The 12019-nt window shown below is 51.4% G+C and overlaps 1 protein-coding gene across 1 annotated transcript in view; it reads left to right on the top strand.

The window, feature by feature from the left end:
• The first annotated feature begins 9300 nt into the window (after nucleotides 1-9300).
• LOC307198983 (cadherin-4-like) overlaps nucleotides 9301-12019 on the top strand; it is a 290769-nt gene continuing 288050 nt past the window's right edge. The window contains exon 1 of the mRNA XM_079946379.1: nucleotides 9301-9371. The gene's annotated coding sequence lies outside the window, so the exon portion shown is untranslated. The remainder of the gene's footprint in view (nucleotides 9372-12019) is intronic.

Below are 12019 nucleotides of genomic sequence, written 5' to 3'. Positions count from 1 at the left end.
ACTATTTTACTTGCATTAGCCATTGTTGTCCCTTAATCATAGTGACAGTTGTAAGCAGAGTACCTAGAACAGAACACCCACCTTTAGACCCCAGGATAGAACACCCACCTCGGGTTACCATATCACCCTGCAATCCCACTTCTGGGCATATATCCAGAGAAAACTCTAATTCACAAAGATACATGCACCCCAATGTTCACTGCAGCATTATTTACAATAGCCAAGGCATGTAAACAACCTAAATGTCCATGGACAGATGAATGGATGAAGAAGATGTGGTGTATATACACAATGGAATATTACTTAGTCATAAAAAGAATGAAATTATGCCGTTTGCAGCAACATGGATGGATCTAGAGTTTATCAAACTAAGTGAAGTAATATAGACAAAGACAAATGTCATATATTATACGTGGAATCTAAAAATGATACAAATGAACTTATTTATGAAGCAGAAATTCAGACCCACAGACACAGAAAACAAATTTATGGTTACCAAAGGGGAAGCGGGGGAGGGATAAATTAGGTGTTTGGGGTTAACGTATACACACTGCTATATATAAAATAGATAATCAACAAGGACCTACTGTATAGCACAGGGAACTATACTCAATATTTTATAATAACCTGTAAGAGAAAAGAATCTGAAAAAGAATAGATATATTTACATATGTATATATATATAAAAAACTGAATCACTTTCCTGTACACATGAACACATTATAAATAAACTATACTTCAATAAAAAAAATTAAAATTAAAAAAAATAACACCCACCTCAGACTCCGACTGCGCAGGGCCCATTCTGCCCCATCACCCCCGCGTGGCCCCCCCCTGTAAGCTGGGCTGCACGCCCGTTCCAGGATTTCTAGCTTGTGCAGCCTCTTGTAGTGGACGCATCCCTCTGGCCTGACTGGGGTTAAATTTGTTATCAGCTGAACCTCAAATCTTTATTTATACTAATTTCTTCCAAGACTGGACCCTCTGAACAGGATTGTCAAGTTTGTTGTTTTTTTGTTCTAAGAAAAAGGAACTACCCATTTTTTAAAAAAGATCTGTAATGGAAAGTTTCAAACATACTCAAAAGTAGAGAGGAGAATATTCTGAGCCCCCAGGGTAAGTCTCGGCTTTCCAGCCTGCGACATGTCTTTTGCATCTGTGCCACCACCGAATCACCTGCCCTCCTTCGCAGAAGCAGCGTAAAGCACTGAGACTGACCCACTGTTGTCTATCAGGCCACACGCCGCCTCACTCACTCCTGACATCCATTGTTAAATCCTCCACATGGCCGGTCTGTGGTTTGATATCTTTTAGCCAGTGTTGTATTTGGTGCCTGCTTTCATATGTGATGCTGAACCTTGAGAGGCTGGGATGAAATGAACTCTGCACCTGCTCTGCAGGGGCTCCCAGACAAGTGATGGCCTTCCAGGCAGGGGCTGAGGACAGGGGTCATGGGCTGACCTGTGCCATTTAGGGTGAGGGAGCTGTGAGCCCACGGGGCTGCCCCCGAGGCCAGTGGTCCTCGCACAGCCCCCACTGCAGGGACCCCACTGGACAGCTGCATTCAGGTGCCAGGGGTGGAGTGAGGGTTTGCTGGGTGGCCCTCCCACCTGGACCCCCTCCTGTCCTCTTTAGACAGGTGCCCTTGCAGGGACAACTCTTCTGGAGGTGGGTCATGGCCTGACCCTGACCGCGGAGGATGGTGACATGGAGGACGGTTCACTCCATGCTCACGGCTCTGGTCGCAAAGCAGAGCTACCCCTCCATCTTCAGGGGGCTTCTCCAGGGGGGTTTCACTCCCCTCAACTTGCAGAAACCTTTGGAGGCCAGAATGTTTTTATACCTGTTTAACACAACGCACTGGGATTTAAGGCTGTTAAAATCTTGCTTGCAATTAGCAGCATCTCTCAGAAGCCGTAGTTGAATACAGAAGTACCTGTTGACAGGAAGGAAAGGATGGAGCCCGTTAGTGTTGATACAAGGTGAGGTGGAGGTGTTGCTGAGCTGTGGCAGCCCAGGGGAAGGGGTGGAGTCCCGCTAGCAGCCTGGACGAGCTGGGGTCTGCTTGGGGGGACAGACACCCCCCAAGTCTCAGGACTAACATCAGAGGTTACATCTTATTCCTCCTCCCCGTCCCCATGAGTCTCTAGGGCTCTGCTCCACACAGTCAGGCAGGGATCCAGGCTTCACCCTCTCCTTCCCATCCAAACCCGGACTCATCTGTCACCACTGCAGCGACCCGCCCACTGGGAGGAACCCAGGGCCAGGGCGTCCATTGGGCAGAATTAGACTCACGGCCACACCAGAGAAACTGAAGTCACACAATATGGGGGAAGGGCCGGGGGTGGTGGGGACGTGGGAGCACCTTCAGGTCCATTGGTGGGACAACGTGTCTCCTTTGGCATTGATGCAGCCCCACCTCACAGACCTGTCGTGGGGACAGCCAGTGGGGGTCAGATGCAGTTTACGCAGCCTGGAGATCTCCCCTATAATGTCTGCCCTGGTTATTTAGCTCTTGGATGTAGCAGGGAGTTTTTAATAATGAATATTTGCGAAGAGCTTTAGTCTTAAGGCACATACTTCTCTTACCTGAGTGAGTGTTAGACCAATTTACAGATGAGAAAACAAAGGTTAAGCCACGTTCTCGCAGGGCGCCATGGTGGAGTCTGTTGGAGAACATCCTTTTTCCCTCTCTTCCTTTTTTACAGATCCACAAATTTATCCAGGAAAAATGATATATCAGCCAAAAAGCTTGTTTCCTATGTTCCATTGTAGCTAGGTGTTGCCATGTGACTAAGTTATCACCAAAAATATTTCGTGGGACTTCTGGAAAGTTTTTTTTTTCTTTTTTTTGCAAACTTTCCCTTATGCCTCCCCCCTCAACCTCCTTCCTTCCTCCTTTTTTCCTGTGTGGAACATAGAAGTGATGGCTGGAGATCCAGCAGCCACCTTGGACCATGAGGGGACTTTGAAGATGGAAACCCCACGTACACAGGGCAGAGAAATACACCATCCTGCCAGCAACTGTAATCCTCTGGATTGCCAACCTCTGGGCTTCATTTATGTGAGCAAATACACCTTTACAAGTTTGAGGGAGTGTCTGTGTGTACAGTTGAACCTAATGCAGCTTTTCCTACAGCATAACTTTTATTTTTGCTGGGGGAAGGGGTAGTGCTTCAGTTGTAGCTTCACTCATCTTGGGTTGTTGTCATACTCTGTAGTATGTTGTCACCTCTCTAGAAGTCAGGACATTCTGGAAAGTGACCACTTTGTGCCACCAGCACCATCCCCCCCCCCCATGCAGGTGCAATGATTCCAATGAAATAATCTCAGGGAACATGTGTAAGCCGGATTCAGAGAACAGGAAAGGGTCCTTCTCCATGTCACTTATTTCTGCCCCATACTAGGGTATCACTTTCCGAATTATTCTCCAGGTGTCTGTGCTTCACATTACATGTTTCCGTGTCTGCATCTTTCTTCCAGCAACTTCTGCCTATGTCCCGGATTTTGCATGGGACACTTTTTCTGCACAGATAATAATAGACCTTGAATTCTCTTTATCCCCTAAACCAAAAGGGCGAACGGGAAAGCAGCATTTTTGACTGTGGAATCACTTCCCCCTTTAGCTAAATACGACAACGAAGTGAGTGGCAGGACACAACTTATCAGGAAAAATCTAGAAATCGCAGTGTGCTATCTTCAGCTCATGTAAATATCTCCACATGTTATTCTTAATTAATTATATTTTATTGAAGCAATTAGGTGAATGACAACCTCGGTTAAGGGCTAATGAGAGGGCCATGTCTTTTCACGTGCTACTGATCAGAAGGTGCAGCCAGGAGTCCCAGTGGCCGGGCGCCAGGTGGGGAGGGTGGGGAGGGTGCCCAGATGCTGCTGGGAAGCCAGGCGGGCAGGGGCCCAGGACCACGACTCCCACCGTCCCGGCTCAGGGAAAGAGGCCCTGCACTTTCCCCCCCTCATTCCTCTGCTCTTTTTCCGTTTGTTTTAATTTCCAAAAACAATTAAGACAGCTGCTGAGTCCTAAACAATGGCGCTTCCCTGGAAAGTTGCGTTAATTTGTCTAATTTTCACACCTTTCGCTGTCCTCCACAGTGGTAGAGTGTTTTTGTGTCAAGGCATCAGATAAATTTCATGCTTCCTGCCTTTTCTCAAATACCCAGTGGCACCAAAAGCACCCAGTGCACCTGGCCCTGCCCCAGTGCTTCCAGACTTCACTGTGATTTTATGACTGTCAGAGGAGGAGACGTGATGATCCTTGACGTAGCTGAGATTGATGGAGGGATTTGGGTGGAAATAGCACCCTGTTCTCTTAAGGTCAAATTTCCTATTAATCTGCATCCTTTCCTAAGGGAAACACCCAACATCCGGGGCTTCAGGGATTTGCGATGGGGGAGGTCTCGTTCCTTTTAGGAGGAACATTGATAAGAAAACCATGGGTTGTTTTTACTTGTACCGTTGATACATCATCTAAATACCTTTTCAGGCTGATTTGTTTAGGGTTCTGGTGACCACAGTTAAAGCTTTCAGTCCCCCTGTCTTTTGCACCTGCCTCCCCGGGAGGGGCAAGAGCTCTGGTCCCACTTCCCAGAAGGTATGCCAACCTCACTGCTCTGCACTGCCCTCCTCGGGCCTGGCGATTTCCTCTTGCTCTGTCCAGTGAACACTGTGCTGCTCCCACACCCGTGCCACGAGGAGATGCCCAGGCTTTAATCAAGCACCCTGGAATCACCCATCCCCGTGGCACTGATATTTCCCAGCGGGGCACAGTGCCACATCTTAGAGATGGACCTGGGTGCCCATGTAGGATCTTAGGGGATGGAATCTACTCTGTGTTCAAAAGTGAGTAAGAAATTAGAGTGGTTGAACCACGTACATGTAGCTATGGCCCTAATGCCTCATGTTCATATTATGAAAGTAGTTAATATTCTCACATCTGCAGTAGAGGGGAAGAGAGATCTGAAGATGAAATGAAAGTATAATCCAAGGGTCTCGACCCCTGTAGTTGTGCAGATAAGTCGTTTTCAGTGAAGAAGAGGTAAAATTGTGTAAAAGTCATGATGAAGGTGTGGAAGAACTGTACTCTTGGCTGTGTTGGGTCTTCGTTTCTGTGCCAGGGCTTTCTCTAGTTGCGGCAAGCGGGGGCCACTCTTCGTTGCGGTGCGCGGGCCTCTCACCGTCGCAGACTCTCTTGTAGCGGAGCACAGGCTCCAGATGCGCAGGCTCAGTAGTTGTGGCTCACGGGCCCAGTTGTTCCGCGGCATGTGGGATCTTCCCAGACCAGGGCTCGAACCCGTGTCCCATGCATTGGCAGGCAGATTCTCAACCACTGCGCCACCAGGGAAGCCCAAGAACTGTACTCTTATTCACGGCTTATGAATAGTGGTAGAAATCAGTGCAAACACTTTGGACAAGGATTTGCCAGATTTCCCTAAAGCGAAACAGAGACTTCTTTATGAAGTTTCTCTAGAAATTCTACCCCTGGGTATATTCCCAGGAGGCATGAGTGCGTATATCACAACAAAAGATAATTTTTAAAATGTTCAGGAATGTTCCTAGAAGCTTTATTCATAGTCGCTCAACACTGGGAACTGCCCAAGTGCACACACAGGGGAGAGTGGGTAAAAAGACCAGGGCACGTGCATCCCGTGGGATCCAGCACAGAAGTGGAGGGAAGGAACTATTCACGTGACATAGATGAGGATCGTCACCCGGGTGCTGAGCAAGGGAAGCCAGACTCCAAACGGCACACGCCGACCACTCCGGTTACGTGATGCTCGTGAACAGGCCAAGCTAAACAAGTTGACACCTACACGTGTTTGCTTACAGTCCTGGGGTTGGACACCTAGTGTAGGTCAGCAGGGTCCTGCTCCTTTGGAGGCTCCAGGGGAGAATCTGTTTCTTTGCCTTTTGCAGCTTCTGCAGGCGCCCACACCCCTTGGCTCCGTATCACCCCGTCCTGTGCTTACATCATCGCGGGTCCTTCTCTGACTCCGACCCTCCTGCCTTCTCCTTAAGAGGACCCTCGTGATTACCTTGGGCCCACCCAGAACCCGGGAAGATTTCTCGTCGCAAGGGCCTTAACTTAATAGCATCTGCAAAGTCCCTTTTGTCATGTAGTCACATCTTTACAGCTTCTGGGGACGAGGACGTGGACGTCTTTGCAGACCATCCTTCTGCCCCCTACACTAACGGACGGCCACAGAGCAGCGGGCTGCCGGTGGGGTCTGTGAACGGAGAGGAGGGAGTGTCCAAGGTCTGCATCTCGGTGTTGTTTACCCGGCACCCGCATTTGTGAAACTGATCAGGCTGTTGCCTGAAAACCAGTGCACGTTACTACTGTATATATTGTTACACATCGGTACACATTTTTTAGAAAAGAAAAAAAGTTAAGGTCAGCTTCCTTGCAGACACTACACTGTGTGGAGCTGACACCCCCATGCTCAGCAGGATAAAGGAAGAAGGAGCCAGATTCTGGTGTGCGTTCGCCCGAGCCAGATTCTGGTGTGCGTTCGCCCTGATGGAGCTTGGGGTCTGGAGCACAGGGTGGGTGGAATGAAGCCCTGTTTTATGGATCCTCTTTGGTTCTCTTTCATTTTTGCATACCATGCTCATGGAAGCAACAAGCTTCTGGAAGGTGGGATAACTTACTTTTGTAACGGGGCCCCTGACAGTCTGCAGTGTGGGCCTTCCACAAATGCCTGTGGCACAAAGCTTTTTGTGATCATGGGTGCCCCAGCCACTTGTGTGTCTTCAAGGAGCCCAGCCCCATGGCTGCCAGGGGACCAGGTCCACTGGGGCTGGGGCCACACGCAGAACGTCTCCCTTTGAAGACACCGACTTCCGCTGGCTTCTTCACTCCTGAGTGTGACATTTAAGCTTCTGCACATTGAGCGGCTTAGAAAACTGCCGGGTAGTTGTGTCAAAAGCAAAGCACCATGGACATTTGCAGGATGTTTTTGGTTTCCAAAGCCCAGTGTGGGCTGGCACAGGCATGGAGGACTTGCCAATACTTCACTGATCTTGGAATAGCCCAAGCTGCCCCTGCAGCCGCCACGGGGAGTGTGGCCTTGACCTTGAGCTTCTCCCTCATTTGGTACCAGAGTCAGAACCGGCAAAGAGACGTTGAAACAGATGGGATTCAGAGAGAAACACACCACACCCCCGTAATGCTCTTTAAATAACTTCCACGTTGAAAGGGGTTCCCTCCCTCCCCATAAGGAACTAAAACGTGTTCTTCACAGATAAATATTTCAGACTAGACCAACTCATCTGGATCAAATGTTACCTTTTTAAAGATGCAAATTGAAAAGTAAACATCGGACTTCCCTGGTGGCGCAGTGGTTGAGAATCCGTCTGCCAGTGCAGGGGACACGGGTTCGAGCCCTGGTCTGGGAAGATCCCACATGCTGCGGAGCAGCTAAGCCCATGTGCCACAACTACTGAGCCTGCGCTCTAGAGCCCGTGAGCCACAAATACTGAACCCATGTGCCACAACGGCTGAGCCCACACACCTACAGCCCATGCTCCACAATAAGAGAAGCCACTGCAACGAGAAGCCTGTGCACTGCAAGGAAGAGTAGCCCCCGCTCGCCGCAACTAGAGAAAACCCGTGTGTAGCAACAAGGACCCAATGCAGCCAAAAATAAATAAACTAATTAATTTAAAAGAAAATTAAGCATGAAAACACAAGGGTTCGCTAGGGCCTAGGGAGGGTTCCATGCTCAGCAGAGCCAGTGCATGTCAGAAATCGGGACCCCAGCCACCTCCGACCTGAGGTGGAGCTCAGGGCATGCTGTCGCTTCACTTTGTGTATTTTAGAGTTATTTTAAAGAGGAAATAGGATAAGACCTACTAAGCATGTCTCAAGCAGGTGAAAGCTGCCATATATGAGAGACATGAGTCCCAGAAATCATTCTGGAAGGATTTTAGGAGCTGTTCTTTAACATTGCAATTTCCCCATGGCCCTGAAATGTCATTTATTTTTTAATGTTCCTAGTTTAGAAATTTTGAAAGGGGATCAATCAAAGCTAGCAAAGATATAGCATTAAGTAGCTAAGAATATTCAGTTTTTTTTTTGCTGTACTCGGGCCTCTCACTGCTGTGGCCTCTCCCGTTGAGGAGCATAGGCTCTGGACGCGCAGGCTCAGCGGCCATGGCTCACAGGCCCAGCCACTCCGCGGCATGTGGGATCTTCCCGGACCGGGGCACGAACCCGCGTCCCCTGCATCGGCAGGCGGACTCTCAACCGCTGCGCCCCCAGGGAAGCCCTGTTCGGTGTTTTAGAACACTAATAATCTTAGTTCAGGTTTGGGAGCTTACAGACCACAGACCATCCTTGCCCAGACCTTAAGGTTAGTGTCATTTCACCCTCTTTTCCCAGACGAGAACTAGGAAACTCAGAGAAGTGAAGCAACCTGCTCAAGGGCACACAGCTCGAAACTGAGCAGGGATCTCAACCAGTCAGTCTAGGCCCTGAGATCAGGCGGCTTCCCCTCCTACGCTGAGCCAGGACGGGCTGGTGTCGTAGGGAAGCCTGGTGACACTTTAATGCCTTTCCCATAAGTTATTATAAAAGAAGAATACCTTGTGACCATGCATCCATACATCCACTCAGCTACCCATCTGTTTACCCACCCACCCATCCATCCACTTATCCATCCACCCACCCATCCATCCACTTATCCACCCACCTGTCCATCCATCCACCACCCCACCTACCCACACATCCATCCACCCATCAGTTCACTTACCCATCCATCTATCCATCCACCCACCCACTCACCCACTCACCCATGCATCCATCCATCCATCCATCCATCCATGCATTCATTCACCCACCTATGCATTCATGCCTCCGTCCATCCCAGATAGTGAGGATTCTGCAATCAAACAGGCTGACAAAGTCCCTACTCTCATGAATCTAGTGTTCTTATTGTTACTCTTCACCATCCTATACCACCCTCAAAACGGGAGACTGAGTGGTATCCTGACGAGGGTCCCCTGTGCCTCCACCTTCAGGCTCATCTAGGACGAGTCTGATTTCAGAACTGCGTTAGTCACTCCCTCGTGCGAGGACAGGCTTTCAGGGTGTAAAGGCCTTAGCAGAGACTGCACCTAGGTGATTGCTTTGGCACGGCCTCAGGTGAGACTCTTTCATCTTCTCTATTTTAGTTTTCACAGGGACAGCTTTCCCACAGGGTCAGAAGGCCCAGCTTCCACACGGAGGCTTAGCTGCCAGCTGGGCTCACTGTGTCGCCACCTCAAAGATGCCGCCAGCAGCAGCGCTCCGACAGGGCCCGCCATATGCTCTGCATCTGCGCTGGGCGGCTCATTTCCTGGAGCTCTCTCAGGTGCAGAGTGAGTTTTCAGCTAAAAGAATTAATAAAAATAAAGTGAGCAGTGAGTGCTGGGCCTGGAAGGGAAGCAGTATGTGGATGGTGGGGCATATGTGCGGGCCGGGGTATGTCCACACGTGAGCGGACCGGGGCAGACCACCAGCTGGCATGTGCAGGGGGGACAGAGGCTCAGACCACGAACTGGTCAGCGCCACCAACACGCTCACTCCTCAGCGTGGTCCAGCAGGAGGACCATGGATGAGGCCACATCTCATTGTGTGACCACGGGTTCATCCCTTCCCCTCTCTGAGCCTCCTGCCTCATCCAGAAAGAGGTGGACAAGATCCCCCCACCCTGAGAGCACAAGAGCCCGGCCCCCTCGCTGTCATTCCTCTCAGCAGAGCAGGTGAAGGGCGCTTGGGTCACTGAGACAATCGACCCTCCCCTGCAGCCACCACTTTCTCTTCTGGGGTTGCCCCCCGCCTGGTTCATCACCTAATCCTGGTAGGCAGATGAGTACTGTCTTTAGCCTAGTTCATACTAAGATGAACCAGGGTAATTTCAGTGACTGTTAACAGGAAAATCTGGGTGCTGGGCATGAACCGGGGTGACTGGAGTTGGCTCGCAGCATCTCCCCAGAGCAGCCTCTCCCGGACTCTGGTCAGTAGAGGCACATAGGGGCCTGAAACTGGCGTGGAGGGAGCAGTTACACCAGGAGACTGGCAAATGCTACACATCAGCCTCCTCCCAGAGGGCCAGCTGTTAGCATCCACCAGCACCTCCCTGGCTTGGCCTCCTCCAGTTCCTTAGTGTTCAAGGCCCCTCCTACTTTTCTGACTCAAAGTGACGTAAGGGCGAGAGGGGTATGGGGAAGGGATTTATTGGCTCACATGATGCATTTCCATGTGTTGCTGCGTCCCTAGATCTGGGGGCTCTGACTGTCCTTAGACTGGTCTGGCTCCACCCCAGCCTCACCTCCCCATGCCTGCAGCTCCGGGTCCAAACCCAGAGAAACAAGAGCTCTTCTTGCCAGGAACCCTAGCGGAAGTGCTGGGATTGCATCTACGTCTTGGTTTTCCCTCAAACCAATTAGGGCCTGGGTCGTGTCCTCACCCCAGAGCTGTAGGGGCAGAGTCAGCCCACTGAACTCGGGGCCAAGTCAGAGGGAGCCGGGGGCCCGGTTCCGAGGACGGGCCGTGGGTGCTGGGCAGGCCGGATCCTGGATGCTGGGGTCTCCTCTTCGCCTCTGGAAAGTACTGCATTGAACCGGTTGTATGTCATACCCGTGTCCCTGGCTGTTTGACTTTGATGTTACTTCCGTGCAGAAGCCCTTCTGGCTCTGCCTGGTTTTAAACCCTCCCTCCTGAGGGCCCCCTGCGGCGCCCTCCCTGCCCTTTCCTTTGCAGCAGAGGCCCCACGCCTGGAGCCCACCCTGCACCACCGCCTGGATCGCTGCCCCTGCCTCGTTTCCTCCTTGCCTTCCTTCCTTCTAGACGAGGGAGCTCCCTGACTTGTGTCTGTACCCCTTCAGCTCCCGGCGTTGCTCTGTCCCCGGGGGGAGGGCGTGAAGGAGAGAGGGGGCCTGGCACGTTCTTTTCCTGCTGCAAGGTTGGGGAGCTGCTGGGAGCCGCTTGTCCTCCCAACGCACGTGGGCCACTCCTCCCTGGGACCAGGCTCTGCAGAAGCCTCAGGCTCCTCACCTGGAAGCCGGGGTGGTGACAGCACCGCTGCAAGCTCAGACGAGCCCAGTGTGCGTCCACACAGCGTAGGACCCAGGTCATCACTGTCACCGTGTACTGATGAGGTCACGGCCTGGCACACAGTAGGGACCCAGATTGTCACCGACGCCCCCTCCCCCACCCCAGGAACTTTCCAGCTTCTCCCCGACACCACCCATTTGTGACCGGCTGCTTCCTGACTCCCAGCCAGCACTTGCCCCCCACCCAGGGAAGCTGTCAGAAGGTCTTTCCTATGTGTCCCCTCGAGCCAGCGAGGTGCGGACCCCAGGCACGTTTATGTAAATAGACATTTATCTACTCCTAGTCCTGGAGGCCGGAAGTCCAAGGTCAGGCTGTAGGCAGTGCTAGCTTCTCTGAGGCCTCTCTCCTTGGAATGTGATGATCATCTTCTTGCTGTGTCCTCACAGGGTCATTGCTGTGTATGTTGTCTGTGTCCTAATTTTTCCTTCTTGTGAGAACATAGTCCTATTGGATTAGGGCCACCCTAGTACCCTCATTTATCCTTAATCAGCTCTTTAAAGACCCTGTCTCCAAATACGGTCACATTCTGAGGTCGTGGGGATGAGGACTTCAATGTATGAAATTTGGGGGGACCCAGTTCAGCCCATCACATTACCCACCAGCCCCTTGCTGCACACGTGTCACATAGGGCCCCTGGAGTGGGCACACCCCCGAGCCCAGCTCAGCCCTGATGCCAGCAGGCAGGGAGGGGGCAGTGGGTCAATGCATTGACCACATGTGTTTTCCCTGCACTTGGTCAGCTCATGCAGCTTGCTACTTCGGCTGCAGTTATGAGACCATCTGGGAGGAGAGGGGTTCCCTCTGTGGCCCGCAGTTCTAAAGCAGAAGCCCATCCAGCCCACTTCCACGCCAGCTCGTCATAAACGCCGTTCACCAGCAAGCTCCCGGCAAAGCTGACGCCCA

This window comes from Stenella coeruleoalba (assembly GCF_951394435.1).
Source record: "Stenella coeruleoalba genome assembly, chromosome: 15".
In the NCBI taxonomy this organism is placed as follows: Eukaryota; Metazoa; Chordata; class Mammalia; order Artiodactyla; family Delphinidae; genus Stenella; species Stenella coeruleoalba.
The sequence above is the reverse complement of the archived record's forward strand: the minus strand, read 5'-3'. Positions and strand labels throughout refer to the sequence as shown.